At 39.4% G+C, this 26,230-nt stretch overlaps 1 long non-coding RNA gene across 4 annotated transcripts in view; it reads right to left on the bottom strand.

The window, feature by feature from the left end:
• The window catches only part of LOC129646259 (uncharacterized), a 62,308-nt gene extending 38,263 nt beyond the window's left edge, over nt 1–24,045 (bottom strand). For 3 of the 4 annotated variants that reach the window (XR_008711807.1, XR_008711805.1, XR_008711804.1), the window contains exons 1-4: nt 22,474–24,045; nt 6,044–6,196; nt 4,808–4,836; nt 3,991–4,144 (exon numbers count right to left, since the gene is read on the bottom strand). This is a non-coding gene — a long non-coding RNA (uncharacterized LOC129646259). Of the gene's footprint in view, nt 1–3,990; nt 4,145–4,807; nt 4,840–6,043; nt 6,197–22,473 lie in introns of all 4 variants that reach the window. The other variant, XR_008711806.1, reaches the window with a different exon arrangement.
• Nucleotides 24,046–26,230: the final 2,185 nt, after the last annotated feature.

Here is a 26,230-nt window from a genome sequence, read left to right as displayed (position 1 = left end):
TAGCATAATTCTTGCCTTTGTCCACAAGGATACTCTATTATTTCCACTAATAGAAATTCAGAAACAAGCTGCAGTCACACAAATACCAAATAGCAGTCAAAATGAAGGAACTAAGTTTATGCTATCAACATGGACACATCTAAAAAACACAATTTGGAGGGAAAACAAGCTGTATTATGACAGACATAGTGTCATACCACTCTGTGTAAAGTTAAAGAAACACAGAATTATTCTTTATATTCTTTGATTTAAAAACGCAGTAAAAATTTTTAAAAAAGCACACAGAAGGGAAGATTTCACACTAAATTCAGGGGTATAGTCCCCCTGGTAAGGGGAGAAAGACTTGGAGATCTTCAACTATACACATTCTAAGGTTTGTTAAAATGTGGGTGAGTACCACTAATTTGTTTTATTATTAGAACTTTTATCCATATCTAGGTATTTCATATATCAAATATGAAATATCAAAATATTTAAAACTTCCATAAATATATAGTATAAATATATTTGTAATATACATAAATATATGGGGTCTGCCCTGGTGGCTCAGAGGTTAAAGCCTCTGCCTGCAATGCAGGAGACCTGGGTTCGATCCCTGGGTCGGGAAGATCCCCTGGAAAAGGAAATGGCAACCCACTCCAGTATTCCTGGAGAATCCATGGATGGAGGAGCCTGATGGGCTACAGTCCACGGGGTCACGGAGTTGGACACGCCTGAGTGACTTCACTTTCTTTCACTTTCTAAATATATACCTTTTATACACTGAGTAACTAGCCTGCCTCTTCAGCTTTCTTTCATTCCCACGATCCTAAGGATTCTCTAGCCTCCTTTTCCTTTGTAATAATGGAGCTGTGGCCAGGATGAGACTTCCCCCTTGTAGTCAGTGGGTGTGTAGCTAAACTCTTGTCAATGGAAGGTGGGTAGAAGCGAGGTGAGCAGCTTGCCTCTAACAAATTCCTGGCTCCGGACTTCCTGGGGGCAGGAATGGCAACAACAAATATGGCCTTGGTGCCTCATGTGACAGAGGGAGAACTGCCATCGGCCACAGTCTTTGAACAAAGCCACCCATCCACCTGTGACTGTCACTTGAGAGAAATAAACTTCCTTGCTTCCTAAGCTTTTTGTTGTTTAGTTTGATTACAGCAGCCCCTTTAGATTTGTAATCATCTTTTTTTTCACCTCTTTCAGTTATTTTCTGATACTTGCTTTGTTCATGGTGTTTATTACTCTCATTACTAAATTAGGGAATTAGGAGTAGTAGAATATAATAATAGTAATTTTCACTATTTAGGAAGTATAGAAAATAATGTAACAAGTTTTTGTAACTGCCAGACATAGGACAGTGAATTGAAGATCATACAAACAATATTTTCATAGCAGTTATAATTTACTAAGAATTTCATATTTGGCCCATGTGGGCTTGCCTCTAGTTCCAACCTCTCAGTCCCAGATAAAGAAATCATGGCTCATATAAAAAAGAATGAAGTAACGCCATTTGCAGCAACATGGATGGACCTAGAGATGATCATACTAAAAAAGTCAGACAGAGAAAAATAAATATCGTATGGTATCACTTATATGTAGAATCTAAAAAATGATACAAATGATCTTATTTACAAAACAGAAAGACTTACAGACATAGAAAACAAATTTATGGTTACCAAAGGGGTTGGGGGAGTGGGGAGAGATAAATCAGGAGTTTGGGATTAACAGATACAGTCTATTGTATATAAAATACATAAACATCAGGGACCTGCTATATAGCACAGGTACTATATTCAGAATCTTATAATAACCTATAATGTAAAAGAATCTGAAAAATATATATCTGAATCACTTTGTTGTACAGCAGAAGCTAACACAACATTATAAATCAAATACTCTTCAATTAAAAAAAGAGAGGAACCATGGCCCCAAAGTTATTGTACTTGGCTAAGTTCACACTGTGAATTAGTGGCAGAGCCTCCTGGTTTTATTCTCATTCCATTCCTCACCTCCTACCACTGCCTCCCTTGCTTGGAAGGGAACTTAGAGATAATTCGGTTGATGTATGATGCTTGAATTCTACCCACAGGAATTTATTGAAGCATCAGGACAAGATACACATGCTCCTGGGAATTTATAAATTTGGGTCACTCTGAATGTTCACTGATGCACATTATTGTTGAAATAAACGTCTCAGAGCTAGTTAGAAGTTTTGAGACACAGTAATAAGTCTGAATATAAATTCTGGCGTGCTGACTCAAAGGCACGAGTGCTTTTCTTCACAGTGGAAGATGAGCATTTACTTTCTGTAAGGCAACGCCTCTCCAACTTTTCCCTTGAAGTTCCCCAGTGATGGAGCTCTTGGTGTGAAGGGTAAGGTGAGAGAAGGTTCTAAGTGCGAAATCTAAAGCACCTTCCTCATTCAGCAAAAGAGCTTTGATGCGTTGTATTTTACTTTGAAAATTTTTGTTGATTTTCGCATGCTACTCAACAACATGGTTTTACTTGTTTTAACATAAAAACAATCTTTTAAGTTACCGGTTACATTTCCTAAGTCTCCCTTCAAAATCTTTGTGGAAAGATTTTGTCCTGTGACTGGATACACGTTCTCAGGTTCACAAGGGTACAAGTTTCCCATTTTTATCGTAGTAGTTAAGCTACTTGTCATGAGAGTAACTTAACTGCTCTTCATTTCAGAGCATCACCGCTCCTTCACTCTGAGATTCAGGTTAAATTTAGAATTAAAATCTTCCTGCAAGGGCTGTTTAAAATCAGGGACTAACTGGATTCCCATGAGAGCCTTAGAAACATTTCTGGAGGGGACTGGGGGAGGGGGAAGTGACTTAAACTTTGGGGAGAATATGAACAATAGCACAGAAGTGCTAAAGGGAGGTACAGATGATTTAATACACAGCAACAGTTTGCAGATACAGAAGCAAAAGCCCAGAGAGACCATGGTTCTTGACTCAAAAGACAAAGGTGGCCAAACATTAACACTGATTTTCACCTTGATTAATAGTTGGGATATCTTTTACCCACATTCTACAAAATACTACCAGCTATAGAATGTATAGTGGTTATTGGATGCTACCCAAATTACCAAGAAGTTGCGGAACATCTGTAATTTCCTAACTCTTCAAGGTGGTCAGCACAATTGAGATAGACATTTTGTAAATGAGTTTAGAATCCTTTTGCATTTGAAATGCTATTTAAAAGTAACATTTTAAGCAATGTTCAGCAACAATACCCAATAGCACTCCTAAATCGTAAGAAATTAATTATTAAGAAATAACATGCCATGCATAATGTCTTGGGCAGGGATTGGCAAAATTCTTTGTATAAAGGCCAGATAGTAAATATTTTAGGCTTTGCAGGTCATATAGTCTCTGTTAAAACTACTCAACCAGGCCACTGCAGTGTGAAAGCAGCCATAAACAATATGCAAAAGAACGAGTGCGGCTGTGCTCCAATAAAACATTATTTACATAAACAGGCAGTGTGCTGAACTTGGCCTTCAGGCTGTAGTTTTTAGACCCCCGCCCTAGAGTCCTATATTTTATAGGCTTTAAGTGGTGTGTGTATATAAAGTCACCCAGAATGCTTGCTCTAAAAATGCTACTAATCTTTTGTTTGGTTAGTTTTATTTATTTTTTAAATAGCTCCTACATATTTTAATATGTCAAATGTAAATTTAAGTGATAGGATACTTCTAGAGATGTGTGTGTGGCCTGGCAAAAGCCATGGACTGTGACTCATCTCCGTTACCTCATCTGTAAAATGGTTTATCATAGCATCCTTATTTAGTTGCTTTTTCTGAACCAGTTGGCTCAGGAATGATAGTTGGATGCATGAAAGACACAAAGGTCATATTATTTATCTAGAGATTTGTTCTATGTGCTTCTTCATTTTGTTTCTCAAGAATGTCAAGTTTCTACCCCAGCCTCTTGTGTGGCCTTCTGAGAGTTATCTCAGCTTTTTTATCTGAACACAAGGAAGGGTACTTACCCCCTCCCATGGATGTGGCAAGGAAAGCTCTCTGGCTATGCCAAATGTCATCTCTCTAGCACTTAATGCTGTTGGAGCTGGACCTGTCCGCACACTTTAACTGTTGCATACAGATGACTGCCAGGCCTCATGGTCTTGTGACTTTGCAAACAACCTGAGAATGGACATAAAAAGGAAAGAAAACTAACAAAATGGGAAAGGAAAGACAATAAAAGGTAAGGATAATGGCCGAGTGGGTAATAGCGGGCAACTTCTTTAGCTACCATGAAAAGTATGAAGCCGATGTGTTTGTTGAATTCATTTTGTTGGTGGTCACTTTGTGTTCATTCCGAACATCTAGCAGTTAGCTAAGTAAATGCACATGACTGATGAAAGAAGAAAGGGAACTATTTTTACAGGGGCCATTAAACTTTAACTACCATCTGGCAGGGAATGATTAGAGAAGATCAAAATTAAGGCAGTCAACACAAATGCTGTGTGAATACCTCAGGGAATTAACATGGATAAAGACAGTGAACTTGTGGTTAAATAAAGAGACAGACATAAGAGGGAAGTGGTGAACACATCCTTTATGGCTTTGGACCTCACGGTCACATTCATTGCCAAAGGAGCTCAAAGAGGGGAGAAATAACAAGGAGACCATGAGAAAAATCTGAAACACCTGGAAATAATCAGATGCTCTGCCCCAATCATAAAACAGAAAGTTAAAGAACTAGCCAGGACCACATCATTTGGGCTTCCTCCCTGCACAGGAAGGAAACGTTTATGGGAGAGGTGTGTTGAAATTGGCAGATAGTTAATATTCAGATTAGCTTACCATTTAATAGTAGGAAACAGTTGTATATGCTGCTGGAGGGGAAAAAAAAAACACATTAGGAACTATATCCTTGTGCACACTAAAGATGGCATCATTTCTGGGATTCGCTGTTTGTCCACTAAAGTCACCCAGCAGGTAGTTTGAGAGAGAATTTGAAAAGGGGAGCTGGGCCTTCTTCTTTCAGGTCTTCGGTCAGTTGACAGCACAGTACTGAACCGTAGGGTGGCTTTACACCCAGCTGAAAGCATGCAGAAGATTCTTCGAGAAAGCCCCTTGCTTTGTCTTGTTTTTTATTTTTGTGGTTTGTGTTCAGATGCACTCGGAAGGCCAAGTGTCTGAGCATCGGGAAAGAGGGACCAGCCAGTGGTGCTGGGTGGGCCCTTCAGTGTGCTGTCCATTCTGAAATAAGGAGCTCCATCTGGGCAAAGTTCAGGGCCCTGTGCGTTTCTTTATTAATGGAATATATTTGACATATAACATTGTGCCAACTTAATATGTACAATATGTTGATTTGATACGTATATATATACATACATAGTAATACGGCTGTAGTGATGGTTAGCCCCCTCTATCACGGCATAATTTCTTTTTTGTGGGAATAATTAGGTTAGCATAATTAAGATCTAGTCTCTTAACAAGTTTTATAACAGAATGTTGCTATCCATATAAACTATACAGTGCATAGGACCCAGAAGTTTGATTACTGGAATGATCAAGACAGGTTTAGAACGAATAAGCTGAAGCTGGTCCATCCTAGGCATCAAAATGGAAATATCCAGAGGTAAAAGGGAGGAAGAATGTGTTACCAGAGGCAGTGTGCCTGGAAATTCATGATGCACAGCTTTGTTTCTCTTTCTCTCTGATGTCTTCTTATTTAAGGACTTGACTCTATACCACATAGTGTGCAAAGACCATTTCCATTCCTTATTTCATTTGATCATTAATACAATCCTATGAGGTACATATTGTAATCCTCGTTGTACAGAGGAGAAAACTGAGAACTAAGACACAGAGAGGTTAAGAACTGATCCCAGAATAAGGTCACATGGTTAGGAAAAGTGGGTGCCAGGACTCGAATACAGACAGGTCTTACTCTCTGCACATCTAATGCATTTATTCCCCACCATGGAATAACTTCCCTCTTCAGCTTTGCTGGTACTAAGGCCTTCACACCAGTTTCCTAGCATCATGGCTTCCATCCTTGCTGCTTCTTGAATGAGGGTGGACTCAACTTACCTTTGGGATCCATGGAAATTTTCAGGCAAGAATACTGGAGTGGATTGCCATTTCCTACTTGAGGGCATCTTCCCAACCCAGGGATGAAACGACATCTCCTGCGTCTCCTGCTTTGGCAGGCAGATTCTTTACCACTGAGCCACCTGGGAAGCCCTGAAATAATGGACACAGCCTAGTAAAGCATTTGAGCGAATTTGCTACGATCCCCCTACAGTAAAGGCCAGAGGCTCCTCTCACAGCTGGGGAGGTATAGACCCAGAGGACCCAGCAAGCCATCACCACAAGGGCCCTGGCCCCTTCAAGGACTTTTGCATTAAAAAAAAAAGGGGGGGGGGGGAATAAAACAACTGAATTATCCAAGCTTTGAATAATGCTTGGTATTGTCTAGTGGTGGTATATAAGACTAGTTCCCTTGTACCTTAATTTTAGAATAAAACAGTCTAGAGTAAAATTCTATTTTAATTAAAATTCAAATAATGGCATGACATGCACATATACCCTACGTGCAAGAAAGTGTAGTGTTAAAAGCAAGAAAATTCAAAGGTGTGCCAGAAACCTCATCATTAGTGCACTTCCTTCTGCCTTTGTACTTCTGGAATCTCTAAACATCTGGTGATTTTACCATCAGGAAACAGTGCAGTGTCCATCTGTTAAATCAGGCTTCGGCTTCCCTCACCTGGGAGGATCAACCAGATGTGGGCGTCCTTTACATTATTAATGATTTCAGTCTTCCCTTTGTACATGCCCTGTGAGGGCACAGTGTGGGGTATAGCCTATAAATCACTAAAAAGTGAAAAAGTCATCTTTTACTTTACTCTACTCTAGGAGTAATGAAGGAGTAGAACATTTTTTTCTTGGTCAGAGCATAAGTCATTAGAAATCTATTTCAATTTTTTCCACCGGAAGACTTATAACTGCTTTACTTTTCTTTGACAGAAAAACCATCACAAACCTTATCGCAACACACACATACCCCCCCACACACATTTTCTGATGCTAAGGGCATTGATGCTAAGTGGATTGTGCACAGATCTTCCCTGGATCTCTCACATGGCAGCAGCCTATATAATCTTTACACATAGCTTTATGAAAAAATTTGGTCCACTGTCTTTCCTATTCCATCACAGTTATGAGTCACACTTCATGTTAAAATTTCCCTGTGATAAAGCACTGGCCTCAGTTAGCGTCTGCAGACTGAGACAGCTTGGCCTAATAACAACAAGTGTGACTTTGTCCATTGTGACACTGTGACCTTTGGCAAATTACTCAATTTCTCCGAGCTTCATTTCTTCCTGTACAAAGTGGCGATGATAAGAAAAGTACCTACCTTACAGAGCTGTGTTTAGGATTAAATGTGACCAGGTATAAACTGCCCTTGATACACAGCAAGAGAATTATCAAATGCTAAGATATTGTGAACAGGCTACTTATAAACAGCCTTTCCCAGCAAAATTCAGCAGAAGGTACAGAGGCTTCCCTACAAAGCCTCCCCTGTTATCAATATCCCCCACCAGAGGCACATTTGCTACAACTGATAAACCTATGTTGACACATTCCTGTGATCCAAAGTCTATAGTTTGCCTTAGGGTTCACTCTTGGTGTTCTACATTCTATCAGTCTGGACAAATGTACAATGGCATATATCCACCATTCTAGTCCCATACAGAGTAGTTTCACTGCCCTAAAAATCCTGAGTTCTGCCTATTCATCCCTCCCTACCTAACCTGGCAACCACTGATCTTTTTTACTGTCTCCATAGTTTTTCCTTTTCCAGAATGTCATATAGTTGGAATCATACAGAATGCAGCCTTTTCAGATTGGCTTCTTTGACTTAGCAGTATCCATTTATGGTATCTTCATGTCTTTTCATGGCTGGATAGCTCGCTACTTTTTAGTGCTGAATAATATTCCATTTCCTGACTGTACCACAGTTTATTTATCCATTCATCTACAAAAAGACATCTTGGTTGCTTCCATGTTTGGCAATTATGAATAAAGCTGTTATAAACATCTGTGTACAGGTATTTGTGTGGACATAAGTTTTCAGTTCATTTGAGTAAATACTAAGGAGTGAGGTTGCTGGATTGTATAGTAAGAGCTTGTTTAGTTCTGTATGAATTTGCCAAACTATCTTCTAAAGTGGCTGTACCATTTTTCATTCCCACCAGCATAAATTAGCAATGAATCTGTTCAATTTTGCTGTGAACATAAAACTGCTTTAAAAAATAAAGTTGATTAAAACTCTTTCTCTTAACAAAATATTTTCTGTGATCTGTTTTCTTTCATGATCTAGATTAATAGTCCTATGGGCATGGGCATGGCCAATCTAATCTTTCAAAGTTTCCTGTTCTCTGAATGTGTTAAGTGTCCATTATAATCATAGATTATTACACTTCTGAAGTCTAGAGGTGTTAATTTCAAGAATTATTATCTGCTCTCAGCAGCTACTTTTTTGAGAGCTTTCCACATGCCAGGTCTATACCAGGGGCTGAGACATATGGTCAAAACAGAAAAAGAGCATCAGATAATTCCCAATCTTCACTACTGGAACACTGCAATATACTTTGCATCTTAAATTTGTTTGTTTGTTTTTTTTTTTTAAAAACTTAAAAAATCTTCAAAGTTCACTTACACAAATCTGGTAGAAACATAAGCTTTCCCTTATTATCTTCATGAGGGTAGCATAGTCTAGGAAGTCACATTTAGCAGTAAGACTCAATCCATGTTGCTTCTAACCTCTGAGAAGCATGGAAACTGAGCACTGAACACCTCTTCTAATAGCAATATGGAAATATGATAAGCCACCAGTATTCCTTACTTTAGCTTATGTTGCATTCATTGCTGTCACGTGGACCTGGGGACATACCTCACTAGGTGGTTGGCCTGAAGCATTTACTCTTCCCTACCTGCCCCCCCTCCCCCCACCCCGGTCCCTGCCACCACTTTCTCTGACTGTGATCAGTCTCACTTTTGCCCTCATCCTGCTCTTGCCTCTCCCTGGGGGCACAACTGGGCCTCTTGCCATCATGGAGCTACCCCAGGGGCTAGGGTCAAAGTTTTTAAGAGTTAATGTGGGAACCTCCCCACACGTCCCTCTTTCTAGAACCCTTGTCTTGCCTCCCTTATCCCATCCCTACTTCTTATATTTTTAGCTCCTTCTTGTGGTTCAAAATCTTGTCACCTCTCACCATTCACCCCTTAAGGGTACTTATGGCTTGTGTTTCCTGCTATCTGGCAGGGTGGGAGAAAGGGAAAGACCTAGTCCCTGCTCTCTTTCAGGGCTGCAGCCAGATGAAATGCATCACTAGTATCTCTACTTCATTTTCTCAATTCTTTTTCCAAGAAAGATTGTGCCAAGCTGTGGTTACTTTCTGCAGTGCTTGTTGATTTCATATTTCACCTGTATTCAATTTTTGAGGGAGTTCTGTAGACCTGAGGCAAATGGATTCACAAGTTAACATTAGAAGCAAAACTTTTCATTAAATAGAGACAATAGCGCTAGGGAACAGAACTAGAACCTGCTACTTACCAACAATATTTTCATCCAATTTTTCGTATTTGTGGGAACCTCTTTTGATCGGATTTATAGTCTATCAACCTAATAAACATAATCCTTTAGAGAAGATGTTGTAATTGGCACTAGATTCAAACAGCTGCCCAATCCAAACTGGTCTTTCTCTTTGCGTGTGGGTCAGTCGAGACCGAAAAGATACAGAGGAAAAATCTACAGGTTGGACATAGTCAGGATAGGGCCCTGTGTGGCTGCAGGCTCCTCCAACTTTCTGTCTTAAGTGTGCGTGCATGTTAAATCGCCTCAGCCATGTCCGACTCTTTGCAACCCTGTGGAATGTAGCCCACCAGGCTCCTCTGTCCACAGGATTCACCAGGCAAGAATACTGGAGTGGGTTGCCATGCCCTCCTCCAGGGCATCTTCCCAACCCAGGAGTCAAACCCACATCTCCTGCATTGGCAGGTGAGTTCTTTACCACTAGCATCACCTGGGAAGCCCCTCTTTCTTATGACTGGGCCACAAATCCTTTTGGAGTGCTTTCCAGATACCCTGCAAGCTAATCCTGATCCAATATTCCCAAATCCAGAATTTTACTTTTTTTTTCTGAAACCAGGTCAAATACCTTTCTATTTATATAGCTAAAAACTGAACATGGATTAAAGCACTAAGAAAGAATATAGAGAATGTTAGTTAGAATACTGTTTATGTTTCTCTATTGTAAAAGATAATTGTTTGCTGATAAGGACACACCAGTATCTTAACTATAAAAATTAGTGAGTTAAAATACTAACTGAACTTGACTCCGGGAGATTTGTGTTCAATCCCTGGGTTGGGAAGATCCCCTGGAAAAGGGAAAGGCTACCCACTCTAGTATTCTGTCCTGGAGAATTCCATGGACTGTAGTTCAGGGGTCACAAAGAGTTGGACATGACTAAGCGACTGTCACTCACTCCTAATAATTTATGATTTCATGACATAAAATTCAAAATCACTGTTATTAAATGACAAATACTGACTCTTAAAATATAATTCAGATTTAGTGAACAACTGCTTAAAAGAGGAAGCAGAATTTTAAATAGGAATACGAATTCATCTTTGAAATATTTTTTTCTCCATTTGTATATAAACAGAGATGGAAATATAAAATATGTCCCACATGTTAACCAGAAATTAAAAGAAAACTACTAGCAAGATGGCATTGAACATACTTTGTGTTCTTAAGGAATTTGTGGATTTTCATATATTTAGTAGACTATTCATTTTCTTACAAAATCAGCCTCTACTCCAAGATGTAAAAGAAAAAGAAAGTAAAAAGACAGAAAACCATTTAAACAAGGTAATTTCTATGTCTTTAGTTTAGAAATGAAGATATTGGTGATGAAAATCACCAATATGACTTTATGACTCATAAGAAGGTTCTACTTTATGGAAATGACAATAACATACTGAGTACCTCTTCTGTGGCGGCATGGTGGTAGATGTTTCACATTTATGGGTTTTGTCATTGAATCCACAGTATAACTCTTCGAGGTTGGCAAGCGTCTCCAGAAAGACCGATGCTCAGGGAAATAAAATAATCGCACATAGCTTATAAACGTTATATGAAGCGTGCTTAGCAGCACAGTGCTGCCTCGCGTTGGAGGTTACCTTCCCTCTGCAGTTCTACCTTCTAAGAAAGTCAGCATGAAGAGAACCATTGCAATCCCATGGCTGACAGCAAATGCCTCCTTACAAAAACAATTAGGGAGACGGCTTTTAGATACATCACTCCCTCGCTCAATGCCTTTCCAAGACTTCTCATCGCACTTCAGAAAACTCAAGTTAATAAGCCCTAAAAGATCTGGCCCCAGTCCCTCTCCAACTCGATTGCCCCCATGCTGCCCCTTCCCACGCTCTGCCTTAGCCATATGGGCCTTCTGTGGCACCGGGAACATCCAGGAATCCTGGAACACTTTCTGCTGCTCCTCCTCCCTGGAAAGCTCTGGACACTTCTTATGGATTGGGGCTTAAGTGTCATCCCAGAGAGGCCCTCGGTGTTTGACATCACCATTCCCTTCTTGTTTGCTTCATAGCATGTATCACAGTCTGTAGCTGTGTATTTATTTGTGTATTGTTGATCTCTCCCATGGATTGTAACCTACCCAAGGGCAGGGAGTATAAAACTATTATACTAAGTGTCTAGCACACAGTTGGAGCTCAATACTTATGCAATGGATGAATGGGTTTCTGAATAACAGAGGCTGAATAGGAAAATAAGAATTTGATAGGATTTTGGGTGATAGAATTCTGATGCCCAGACCTTACATGACTTCAGGAAACATAACAAATTTGATGGATTAGGACATGTAGGCTAAATGTGATAGGTAACACTGAATTAATTTCTGAAACCTTATATGGGAAAGCAACCCAACAAACAAACCCTAGAGTAGGATGGTAACAGTATTTATACCCTTCACAAAATTGTACAAGTTGGCCAACTAATTGTTGTGTAGTACATCTAGATATTTGTATTCAGCATACATTTCATGATTAACACCTCAATGTTTGGAAGAGTTAGGGAACTGGCTCCTGAATGTCTTATGCTAACTTTCTCTTAGCTCTGTCTGTGCCCCAGGGGCCCACAGGCTGCGACAAAAAAGCATTCTGCATAGAACATTTACACGCTTGATGTAGTGCGTGGCAGTTGCTAAGGCAGAAAGCCCGAGGTAATGAGCACTGTGAGAATTATGTGCAGACCTTCTTTGCAGCACTTCCCCACTGTAATTGAACTATCCCCTCCTGATCCTTCAGGTGCTATCAGGATGATTTTCCACAGACTTCAAGAAAATCCCTGAAGGGCCAGACACTTTCTTGGTGTTACAATCCTTATTTCAACCGAAGCTAAATGTCTGGCTCCTGAGTATTTTAATAGGTTTCAAGAAAAAAGAGACTTCTAAGTTGAGAATCCTTGCCCCCTTATCACCAAATACTAAGAAATCGATCTTTATACCTATTTATCATCAAGGTAAATGAAATACATACTATTCAGAGCTATACAAAAATGAGAAGTGGAAATTTGATTTCTCAACCTAAAGCCACAGCATAGTTGTTATTTCTAAGTTTTTCAACCTTTCTTCTGGAAGAGGTGGTGACATGGAATTAATGTTCTGTTAAAGAAAAAAGGCAGTGTCAGCATTTAAGCTCATCTAAGACCCTTTTTGACAATAGGCAATCTCTAAACCTAGCAGTAGGATACACAATGCCTATTTAAACATGGAAACCTGGCTTCCTCTCAAGAGGGAAGCTTATAAATTTCACTCAATAAGAATGTCTGAAAGCATGTCTCTGTCATAATCCACATTTGTCTCAGATATTCTATTAAATCTACAGCCTTTTTTTTTAGCAAGAAAATAGCTTAATTCTTCTGCAAGAGGTACCCATAATACCAGAAGTACAGAGACCATTTAGGACTTGTGGCTTCAGCAAAGAGCCCAAGCACAAAACAAACAGTGATAAAAATTCCTTCTCTCATTTTCTCATCTCCTAGAGCTGACTTAAGTATAGTGATGATACCTACCTAAGTGCCCTCTCTTTGCAATTTGGAGATACAGCTTTTAGATCAGTCTGTAATCTGTCCTTTATCTGCGTACTAAAAAAATATTAGCTTTGTAAAGTTAAACCTCACTAGCATACATGCAAAATTCACTAATAATACCAACGGCCACCACTGTTAGCACTCCTACTATGCACCAGGCACTCTACATTTACTTCATTCAACCCTTATCACATTCTCTATTGTAGCTACTATTTCCATTTTACACACGAAAAATAGATGCGGAGAGGCTCACGATTCCAAAGTTGGTGGAGTCTGCCACTTAATCATCTTATATGTTTCTGCCTTTTCCTTTTCCCTTCTGGAATGAAAGAGAAAAAGGAAAAACAAAAACCAAAACCCTAAACTCTTAGCCTACCTGATATGAAGAACCTACTCTTTGGAAAAGACCCTGATGCTGGGAAAGATTGAAGGCAGGAGGAGAAGGGGACGACAGAGGATGAGATGGTTGGATGGTATCACTGACTCTATGGACATGAGTTTGAGCAAGCTCTGGGAGATAGTGAAGGACAGGGAAGCCTGGCGTGCTGCAGTCCACGGCATTACAAAGAGTCGGACATGACTGAGTGACTGAACTGAACTGAAACTCTTTTTTCACACAAGGATTGGTTTTTATTGCCATTCTTTTCTGTATTAAAATAGTCTCTTTTGTCTCAATGCCAAATATTCATTTTTTCAGTTTATCCAAGTCATATTAAAGAAAGGGGTACTTAATCTAGAAAAAGGGAAGGGTACTCAATATGATCTGTTTTAAGATTCCTGCCAAATTAAAATATGCCCACATTCTAGATGTCCCTAGGCAGATGAATGGATAAGAAAGCTGTGGTACATATACACAATGGAATATTACTCTGCTATTAAAAAGAATGCATTTGAATCAGTTCTAATGAGGTGGATGAAACTGGAGCCTATTATACAGAGCGAAGTAAGTCAGAAAGAAAAACACCAATACAGTATACTAACACATATATATGGAATTTAGAAACATGGTAACGATGACCCTATATGCGAGACAGCAAAAGAGACACAGATGTAAACAACAGACTTTTGGACTCTGTGGGAGAAGGCGAGGGTGGGATGATTTGAGAGAATAGCATTGAAACATGTATATTATCATATGTGAAATAGATCGCCAGGCCAGGTTCGATGCATGAGACAGGGTGCTCAGGGCTGGTGCACTGGGATGACCCTGAGGGATGGGATGAGGAGGGAGGTGGGAGGGAGGGTCAGGATGGGGAACACATGTACACCCATGGCTGATTCACATCGATGTATGGCAAAAACCACCACAATATTGTAAAGTAATTAGCCTCCAATTAAAAAAAAAAGCCCCCGCCCCCAAATATGCCCACATTCAAAATGGTCAGGTGTTCCTTCAGTTTCTTATTTTCATAAGTTTAATTTTTCTAAAGTAGTGTACAATCTATGGATCTTAGTTTCTAGGAGTACTCGGAGTTATTGTAAAAGGTGTGTGAATGAGTTTGTCGACCAAAAAATTGCCCAACATGAGAGTTGCGAGTTAAATTTTATTTGGGGGTAATATGAGGACTGCAGCCTGGGAGACAGCCTCAGATAGCTCTGAGAGACTGCTCCAAAGAGGCAGAGGAAAAAGGCAGTGTGTATGTGACTTTGGCAAAGGGGGAGTACATACAATCAAGCACGTATCCTTTTGTAGAAAGTTTCTACTGGTCTTATGAAGCTGCTGCTAGTCAGGAGAAACAATCTTCGCCATGAAGGATTTTAGTGCTTTTTTAGATATGAGGAGACACAAAAATTGGGCTCATAAAATCAGCTCCTGAGAATATCTATCTAAAGACCTCTTCTGTCAGTTTTCCTGGAGCACAGAGTGTCTCATTTCTGCTCTCCACCTCAACCTCCTTCAGGGAGTGTTGAAGGTCAGCAGCACATGATTTAATCCTTGAAGAGGTAGGCAAGCACCCATGGCAAGTGCCAATTTGTGGTTGACAGGTTTTGATTTGTATCTCCCATACACAGGCAATGCTAATTTTTAAACATATGCATATACTGTGATTAATTAAATGCAAGTTAATTTAAAATCAAATTAATCATTAACCTGGCAGGAGCCTGTCATCACTATGTGTAGCTTTCTGTCAGCAGATACTAAAAATTAAAGGACCCTCAGTGAGGGATCCTCATATTAAAGAAGGCTAAAAACCGAGTTTCAAATGATGGCTTTGAGATTCTCTAAATAATCACTAGAGACTTTAAAATGTTCACTTAAAGGGTCTCAAAGAAACCCACTCAAAATTATAAATTATATAGTCTTTGCAGAATATATCCATTGTGGTGGGGCTCAACATTTTGGGAGAGAAGCAAAGAAACCCAGGACCTGTGACTTCCTCCAATCGAGGTTGTATTTACATAGGGAAAAATGGGGCTTCAAATCAGTATTGAAAGGTCAATTGGCAAAATATGCCTAATGTGACTCTTTGTTTTAACCATGATTCATCATTTTGGGAGAACAACTGGTCACCAAGTATGTAACCTTGAGTCTCCATTTCTTGCTCTTGTTAAACTGCCTCAACATCAAAAGGAGAAAATCTTTCTTCACTCCCACCCCTGCCAGATGCTGCCCAGGAAGGGAAGGGGACATAATCTTTCTGTGCTGAAGTACAAGTTGAGCAGAAGAACCTGTCTTGGAAACCCTGTGGAAGTGGCCCTACCGGGAGATGTGAATGCTAGTACAAGGCTGCCGACTCTGGCCGCTCCCCTCCCTGGCTGGGCCTCATCTGGTCCTCGGAAGCTAGGTTTGCACTCAGGCATGGAAGAAGAGGCCTGTCCCATCCTCCCTAGTGTAAATCTTCTCAGGGGTCTATCTCTGTTTGTGACAGCCCAGTCTGAGCCAAGCGGTAGAGTAAATACTGTACTCTTTATTTGCATTAGCAGGCAATATAGATTCTTCAGCTTATTTTTCATTAGAGATTATAAAATATGCATTTCAATCTTACTCTCTGATATTATGACTAGACTAGAAATGGGTGTGTGTGTGTGTCTGTGTTCCACCATTCTCCCTTTCCCTGGACTTGAGTGGTAATTTGATTTGTATCTGGCATACATAAAATGCTATTCTTAGGGTCAGTTTGCCCACCTCTTCCAGGGTAACCAAGCTTATTGGAATGTATATAAAAATAAGAGTAAACAGACCATAAAAGAGGAACTAAGGAACCTTCTTAGGAAGAAAGGGGATGAAGTTTGGCCTGACTTATTTTTATGTCTTAGATTTTACTTATTTTTATTTCTTAGAGTCTTTCTTTTCAGTTTTCTTTTGGTTCCTTGATTATTGTATTCGGAAGAATGAAGTGATCAGATACATGAAATATAGTATAAGTGTTACTATACATTTGAAGACATGTTAGGTGTATTTTCTCAGTTGTTACAAGGTCAAGGAAATAATACAATGTGTGTGTGAAGCCCAAAGGTCAGGACCAGATTTCATCCCACTTAAGAGTTACTGGAGTAAATTTTGTGGGATATAAGACAACAGCTTCATCTGTGTGCACTATCTAGCATTGAAATGTAGTTGAAATAGAGTTGATCTCATGGTAGGCTTTCTAATGTTTCCTAAAGTTTCTATTCAGAAAAAAACTTTTTTCAATTGAATGAATTTATGGCTGTGAAAACATAATAATTTCACATTTCTGGTCTTTATTCCTTATTTTAAGATATAAGTAGCATCTATTCTATAATAAAATAAATTGACTTTTTTTGCATAGAAAAAGTAATTTCATATATCTTAAGTTATATGTAGTTTCTCTTCTACAACAAATTGATGCTTTTTTTTTTGCATTTTTATTCAGCTTAAAAAACAAGTATAAATCTTTAGAATTGATTTCTACACCAAAAGAGTTTTTAATGAAAAGTTGTCAGTTGTAAAAGTTAATAAGGATAAACTTGCAGGTATCTTTAAGTTCCAGCATATAAGCTTAGTTTGAGCATTCTTACTGTCATGTCACTGCTCTTCTCTGTAGCCTTGATAGATCACCCCTATAAATATCTCTTGAGGTGAAAAGTAATTTAATCTGTGGATCTGTATATTACCTCCTCATGAACATCCTATCAATTGTGCCAGAGTGCTTTCATGATATGCACTGAACTGAAACCATCAAACCTATTTCACCAAGGATTGTTAGTTAGACCAGAATTTTTGGTCTCAACTCTGTCATTAAATTTTGCTAAAAGGTTGTTCACTTATGCATGGAAAAAAAAGCTAAGTTCGTGATTTGGTTTCAAAAGATCCTCTGCTTATAGGCCTGGATGACTTCTGAGAACTTGAATATTTGTTTTATCTTGAGGTTAGCCCAATTAGACCTCGGATTATGGTCTCACACAATGGCAGAACTCTCACTACTTTCCAAACGATCTGGGAACTCAGGGCTAGGAGAACACAGCTCACTCTCCTCTATCACCAACTCAGTGGATGATGCTGAAATAATCCCCTCTCCCTGGTTCTCATCTCTTCTAATTCATCACCAGACCACTTAGTTGAAAACTGTCTGTAGCTCTCAGATACGGTGGTCTGAATAGCGTACTATGAAGCACAAATGTGTGTGTGCTCAGTCGTGTCTGACTCCTGCAACCCACGGACTGTAGCCCCTCAGACTCCCCTGTCCATGGGATTTTCTAGGCAAGAATACAGGAGTGGGATGCCATTCCCTTCTCCAGGGGATCTTCCCAACCCAGGGATTGAACCCAAGTCTTCTTGGCAGGAGGATTCCTTACCTCTGAGCCACCGGGGAAGTCCATGAACCATAAATATGGACAGGCGATTCAAGATTACATGGTTAATACAAAATGAGATGATTTAAATAATTGTCTTGATGGCTTTTAATTAAACAGGCCTCAAGAGAGAGAGGCCTCAAGGCTTTATTGGAAGAGCTCAAGGCTCTTTTTCACTAACTAGTGTGTAATTTGGGGTCAACTGTTTAACCTCTGTGATCTTGGTTACTGTGCTTATTAAATGGGGATGATAGAACCTGCTCTATCTCAGGGATATTAGGATAAAACGTGACAATAAATGTGAAAGTACTTTTCAAAGTTAAAAGGGCACTATATATACAAGTACTTGATCTCAGAGAATTGCTAGTTGAATATATTTTTCCATTTTAAATATATTTTTCACATTATTTTGAGATATTATGGCCCAGAATGTAATTGTTTTATCAGCTGGTACATGGGGTGTATATTTAAAATGTTGTATAGAAATTATATAGCGGAGGATGAAGTAGTTTGGGCAGCAATTAAATCTTCGCTATGTCTCTATTAAGTGTTCTGATCCTGTTTATGTAAGCTGTTGATAATCATTTGTATAAGTGACATTATAAATTACATTTTACAACTCTGGCAAATATTTATTTTAGATACAAAATAGTTCAATTTTTTATGATGAAAAGACTAATTAATTCAACCACAAAAATATCACTTAATCTTTAGTGAGAAAACTGGCTGGCTGTAAACCAAAACAGTTGGTTTCATTGCATAGGGGTCCAACAATAAATTTAGCTTTAATATAAATGGCAAAATTGTGGTAATAATGGTAATAACTCTCATTCTTAAACTCTCTGTAAAGTTGTTGTCTTTCACTACCAGCAGAGGGAGCCCTGAGAATTAAGTCCTGCCAGGATGGCTTTGTTAATTCTGTGTTTACACATTTAACTCATAATAAAGAAATAAAAACCCATCACAGATTAATGGAAAGTCATCATTCTTGGATTAGGCTGTAGATTAGCATTTGATTTGACTACCAATTATAACGAGCTTTAATAGATTGGGAATATCTGTAGCCTGCATCCATTCATTCTATTGAGGCAGCAGCTACACACTTCCACAATCTATCAAAGCTCAGTAATGACATCACAATGCACAGCTTCACAGGACATCAGAAAGGGTGCCCTCTCAAAACAGCTTTATCAAATACACTGAAACAGTGGTATGGGTTGCTCTCATTAAGTATATAACCTCTGAGCAAGAACAGGAAAACACACATGATATAATCAGTTTTCTTTATATAATCAGTGATAATTTTATTATCTAAATTTTTTCACTTGAAAAGATAGGCTATAGACCAAAATAATATGAATGGAAAACAAATGATGAAGTCCCAGCATTTATGATTCAATGAAAAGCTTATTTACAGTATCTTGTTGAAAAATAAAAGGTTTTCCAAACGTAAAGAATAAACCTATTTATCAGAGAGCATATTTGCTTTGCTTTATTTCCCTTGATTAGATAAAACGGTGCAATGCACTTGTGTATTTTATGCACCTATGACTAAAGGAACCTGTTGAAAATGGAGACCGTAGTAACTGCATTTATATTAATATTACATAGAATTCTCATTTTAATAATGATATTTTAATATTGGCATCACTAAAAACCTAATATCAAGAAGTTTCTTTGCATCAAGAAATTTTACAAGCATAGGGCTTTGCCTTCAGGGAGCTTATCTATTATAGTTGGAAATCCAACAGTGATTGAATCCCTTTTTCACGCTCAGGAATTCACTTTAGCAAACACTTATTGAGTACCCATTATGAGCCAGGCACTGTGCTGACTGCAGAGGCACAAATGTGAACAAGACAGCATTTCTGCTTGTAAGCAAGAGGCCAACGCTGCCCAGCAAGTCAAGGACTACAAGGAAGGGGGGTAGAGACGATAATAAAGGCGGCACACTGCTGGGCTTTGAGACTATATACTGCAGGCAGGGCGTATATCTAAACTTTGTAATACCAAGCACAGTGTTTTTCATATCTTGCCTGGAAAATCCCATGGACAGAGGAGCCTGGGAGTCCACAGTCCACAGGGCTGCACAGAGTTGGACATGGCTGAAGTGACGTAGCATGCAGCACGCACACCGCTCAAGTATGTGCTGAAGAATCGACAACGTGTGGAGAGTATTAGTAAAGCATGTTTTTGGTAAATAAGTTACTTCAATATTTCCTGCTACTTCTTCTTCCATCACTCCAGTCCTTTTTAACCCTCATTCTCACAGCTTGTGGGATAGCCACGCTTTCCTCTCATGTAGCAGAGCAGTTGGGTCACATAATACTGATGCTTGATTATTTGCTATTCCTTGAGCTTTTTATTTGATATTCTCTGCCCAGTGATACTTTGGAATACATGAGATGTATGTAATAATAACCCCATCTCTCTTCCCAAGCCCTACAACAAAGACAGCAGAGATAGGCATTCTGCTAAGTACCATATCTGTTTTACCTCACTTGAGCCTTCAAATAGTTTTTACTATTCCTATTTTCAGGAGAGAGATCTTATGCTTAGAAAAATAATGTGCTCCAGGTTACAGGGTCAATAAGTGATAGAGGTCAGATTTGAACATAGGATTCTGACAATAGCCTTCCTGCTCTGAATAACTGCACTATATTGTCTCTTGATTAGATTTCTTAGAGGCAATTTGATTAGTAGTGGAAATACTTTCTTGGAAGAACTAGACTACTTCCTCTGAGAGTACTACAAATAAGTGGCTTTTAATGCATCAGATATATTTAAGCTTTTAAAATTATATGGTGAACACAGTAAAATACTTTGGTTACAGAAGCATAAATGAATCAATAACTGATAATATTTTCTCAGCAACTCTTTTTTTTTTTTTTTTTGCCATGCCAAGTGGCTTAGAGGATCTTAGTTCCCTGACCAGGGATTGAATCCAGGCTGTGGGCAGTGAAAGCACTCAGTCCTCACCACTGGACCACCAGAGGATTCCCAACATGTTTCTTTTGTCTTTTAAAATTGAAGAACTAAGAGTTCGATTTCTGTTAACAGCCAAAACACTTTAAATGTATCTTCGCATGCTCACCAGACCCCAAAGGACTCCCCAGGCCTGGACCACAGTCTGCTGTGGAATGCTTAGCAGCTTTGTTTTCCCAAATAGACTCACTCATTAGCAGTGCCAGGTGGTAATAACTAGCCAACTGATTCCTACTAGTAAAAAATCTGCCTAAGGTCACCATGGACTCTCTTCCCCATTCTCTGCTTCATCCCTGACCTGATATGCTTTTGGAAAATAATTAAGCATAGCAGGAAGTTGTCACACAACAGAAAAGTATTATTGTAACCTGGGATTATAGAGGCTCTCAGATCAAATACTTTTTATTGTAAAAAGACTACATTGAAAAACATGGTTTTCACCTGCATAGAACAGTGAAATTCATTTCTTTTTTTTTTTTTTCTATTTATTTCATCATTAAAGACCTAATAAAGAAAAGTATTTACCAATTTGGGAGAATGTTAGCACTGATGTTTAGCATTCAGCACAATCATGGAGATTCCAGAAACCAAAATAGCTCCAGGGCCCAACTGGAATAACAGAGTATATATTTGAAAAGTTTTTTTTCACATGTTATACATTGTTATTCATCGGGTAGAAATGTGAACTAGTATGTGAAAGCATTAAGTACTTAGTTAACCATTCTCTATCTAGGAGGATTTTTCAGTTAGCTAATTTTGTTCCTGCTTCATTGTTTTATTAAGAAAGGAAGATAAAAAAGGGAAATAAACCTGAGGCGATACTTAAAGCAACTTCCTGCTACAGGCCAAGAAGACACAGTATAGTCGGCTAAACTCCTGGACCTGCAAGCACCACCCAGTACAGTAGCCACCAACCACATGTGGCTATCAAGCCCTTGAGATGTGAATAGCTCAAATTGAGATTTGTTTAATTGAGAAGTTTAAAGGACTGATGCTGAAGCTGAAACTCCAATACTTTGGTCACCTGATGCGAAGAGCTGACTCATTTGAAAAGACCCTGATGCTGGGAGGGACTGGGGGCAGGAGGAGAAAGGGGATAACAGAGGATGAGATGGCTGGATGGCATCATCGACTTGATGCATATGAGCTTGGGTGAACTCCGGGAGTTGGTGACAGACAGGGAGGCCTGGCTGCTGCGATTCATGGGGTCGCAAAGAGTCGGACATGACTGAGCGACTGAACTGAACTGAACTGAAAATACGTTTTAGATTTTGGAACTGAATGTGGACATAAAAGGAGATAAAGTATCTCAGTAATGATTTTTATATTGATTAAAGGCTGAGGCAGTGTGTTTGGCAGTCCTGTGGATCTATCCCAGTGTTTGGAGGAACAGACCCAGGGTGGACTCTTACTCCAGCCTCTGATCACCCTCTGACTTTTTCCCTAGTCGCAACCTTTGAAATCAGCCGCTCAGCTATCCTAAGCCAGCAGGACCAGCCAATACCATTTCTGAGCTTCACTTCTTATTACCGATTAACCGTGAGCCCCCAGACTCGTTAGAATTACTCCACAGAGGTGGAGGCCGCTGTCCACTGGTCAACCTACCTCTCTCTGGGCTTCTACTTCCAAGGAGAGGATGTGGCTCTGGAGGGCGTTGACGACTTTTTCTATGAATCAGGCAAGGAGAAGCTTGAGCGTGCCCATCATCTCTTGAAAACGCAAAACCAGTGGGGCAGCCGTGCCCTCTTCAGGACGCATAGAAGCCACCCCAAGAAGAATGGAGTAAAACTCAGGACGCTATATGGGAGCTGCCATTCTCATGGAGAAGAACCAGAACCAAGCCTTTTTTGGATCTGCATGCCCTGGGTTCTGCCCGCCAGACCCCACCTCTGTGCCTTCCCGGAGAGCCCAGTCCTGGGGAGGCAGATGAAACACACCAATAAGATGACAGCCACGTGACTCCCCTCTGCACGCTGGTTGGTCCCCAGGCTGGGCAGGGCGAGTTCTCCACTCACCCTCTAGCAGGACTAGGGGCTTCTGAAGCCCAGCTGCCACCAATCTGGGTCCTTGGAGTCTTTAATCAACAGAAATTGATAAGAAGCCAGATGGCAGAATTTAGGCAAGGCTCTACTGGGATCCATGCTACAGTACAAAGTAGTGAAAACACGTAACTGGTGCCCTTGCTCACTCCTGGTGGGGAGAGTGAGATGGCCCCTCAAATGGGTGAGGGTAGGAATAGATTGGAGGGTTGGGCTGGACGGGTGGCTCTGGTGGTCTGCTCACCCTTTAGTGGTGCTGTTTGCAGGGATCATGCAGAGTACCCTGCTTTTGCTCCTGGCATCTCAGAAGCAGCAGTTGGGTTTTGGCCTTTTTGTATCTGTTGTTCATAATTTGCTCCAACTGTGAATGCATGCAGTTACTTTTAGTCCCTTATAGTTTCTTTGTATTTTGTTTCTGGAGGAGACATTTGTCCAGTTGCACCCAGTAAAGGGCCCAGCCTATCTTACAGGGGCCTTTGAGGAACACTTCTGGTTTCAGAGCTTCTGCCTGAAGCCTCTCTCTACAGCCACTTGGCAGCTTTTTAACCACCCTGGAAGCCCTCTCCCAAGTCTTGGAGCAAATGGAAACAATAAAGCTTTTTGCAGCACCAAAAAAAAAAAAAAAAAAAAAGGGCTGGAAAAAATGATATTTTAGATATGAGTCCAATAAAATTGTATTAATAAAATGAATTTCACTTGTTTTTTGTTACTTTTAAAAAATATGGCTACTAGAAGGTTTAAAATGATCTATGTGACTTGCATTATATTTCTACTGGACAACACTATTCTGGGCTTTTACTTTGGGACATCATTGTTCCCAGAGAAGCTACTGACCATTAATAACAGCATGATCCTCAATCACAGAATTAAAACTTAAAACCCTTTTGAAAGGATGAATTATATGGTGTGTGAATCAAAGTTAAGAAAATTATCCTAAATAAATTAGAAAACTCCTTTTTAACTTGCACACTGCTTCATCATATTGATATATAATAATGAAAAATTAAAACAACCCAAATAGAGTGACTAAATAATTAATGACAGTTTCATCATAGAATTCAGATATTAAAATGACAGAGTTTGTAATAATATGAGAAAATTCCTGTTTCCTATGACTAAATGGAAAAAAAATCCTCATATATATTATTTGCACCAGACCATAATGGTTAAAAATGCCTCGAAAAAACTAGAAGGAAATACTGGCCAAATATTAGTAATGTTTGGGTTGTGGGCTATGAGAACATTTTTCCTCCTCACGCTTTTCTTATTTTCCATATTTTCTAGAATTATCAGCTTTAACATTGAAACTGTTAAACCCAATCTTAATTTTTAAGCCCATGTTTTACACTTTAATTGCCAGGAAAGGAGAGTAGAATAATAGATTTTTACAAAATTTAAAACAGAAATTGGAATAAAGGTAGAATTCCTGTTGGAAGCCTTCAATAAGCCTTCAGTTAATGAAAACATTAATTATCCCATTAGTTGAGTACCACTGTCCTTGTTATAGACACATGATGATAAGTCACCAAATTGAAGTGAAAATCAATTCAACTATTAATAAAAAGGCTGGTTCAGTGCTGTTGACTAATTAATGTTTTACTCTGTTGATTGAGACTGTATAACCCAAATACCATTATTTTCTTTTTTTGGTTGTATTATAATTACATATATTTATTTTTTAGTTTTATTGAGATGTAATTGTATACAGCACTGTATAAGGTTAAGGTGCATAGCCTAATGATTTGACATATGTATTATGAAATAATTATTATAATACAATAAGTTTAGTCCATGGTCTCATACAGATTTAAAAAAAAGAAAGGTTTTTTTTCCTTGTGATGAGAACTGTTAGGATCTTAACAACTTTCTTATATACCATATAGCAATGTTAACTGTATTTATTATATTGTATATGTTGTATATTGTACACTATATCCCTAGCACTTACTTATCTTATAACTGGAATTTTGTAACTTTTGGCCACTTTCCTCTAATTCTACCACCCTTCAACTATTTTCATCTTCTCAAAGTTCTCCTTTCTTCCTGTAGCTAAAGTCTGGAGAGAAAAAATTCCTTGCCCCTTTACAAAGTGAACTTTTGTATATGGCTCTCTTTCAGCTGCTAATTTGTCCTATATTCACAAACTTGTTCATTCCCCCGCACTGCCTTTTCTCAAGACGACTTTCCTGGGCCTTGCCGCTCGGCTTCCACTTCAGGTTCTCGTCTCTCTCCTCTCCCTTGTCATCCGTGACCTCCATTTTCTTTCCCACTCAGCAGTCTGGGTGGTATTGCGTGACCCTAGTAAAAGAGCTCTGTAATATTTATTATCTGCTCTCACCAAGCCCTGTGACCTCTCTTTGCAGTCTGCAGTCGGATTCTAGACAACTAGTGCTCTCTATCCATTCAGGCTGCTGCCTCTGTCATCTCCCCCTCATTAACATTTTACCCAACCTTCAGCCCCAGCTGGTAACCCACTTCTTGCCAGAGATTTCTTAGATTTCTTGCTGCTGCTGCTACTGCTAAGTCACTTCAGTCGTGTCTGACTCTGTGCGACCCCGTATATAATTCTCATTTGGTCCTATGTGGGTGGAGACCATGGGCTGGGTCTGACTCACCTTGTTCCTTCCAAGCAGAAAGTTTTCCACACAGTAGATGGTGCTCGATGCATGCTCATGGCATTGGAAAGGCTGATAAGACAAGGGGTGCTGAGCTTTCTCATCTCCTTTGAGTGGTGTACAAAGACTTTCCATATCAGTTGGGGACTTCTGACTATCCCTAAAACGGAATAGAAAGAGCTGATCTGAATTTCTCACTTATAGATAATGAACTCAATGCCTAATAGCCTTGAGGTCAGACACATAACTGGTCTTCAGCAGAACCAAAACTAAAATTCAGGCCATCTGGCTCTCCAGTCAAATCACAATTCACCTTTCCCTAACCATCTAGGGCTTTCTTTGTGTTGTTTTCTCTCATTTATAACCTGTACGTATTAGGCATTCCATAAATATTTGTCCATACATACCAAGATTTCATGATCCTCACAACAATGTCAATGATGTAGGCAGGAGAAGTATTATAAGACTCATTTTATAGACAAGGAAACTGAGGCATAGAATGACTAAGAGGTGGTGCTTGTGGATAACTTGTTTAAGAATCCCTCCAGGCCAGTGCTCTTCCCAGTCCATTCTACACCCAGGACAAGAGATTCAGCAGAGTCCAGACTTAGTGGAAGGAGGTAACAAAGAAGTAGGTTTTCTGGAAGAGGGTCTTCATTTTGTAGTGGACACATGTCTCCCTTTAATCTTCATAGTGTTGCTGGAGTC

Source organism: Bubalus kerabau, chromosome 3 (assembly GCF_029407905.1).
Source record: "Bubalus kerabau isolate K-KA32 ecotype Philippines breed swamp buffalo chromosome 3, PCC_UOA_SB_1v2, whole genome shotgun sequence".
Classification (NCBI taxonomy): domain Eukaryota; kingdom Metazoa; phylum Chordata; class Mammalia; order Artiodactyla; family Bovidae; genus Bubalus; species Bubalus kerabau.
This window is presented reverse-complemented; position numbering and strand designations above follow the sequence as displayed.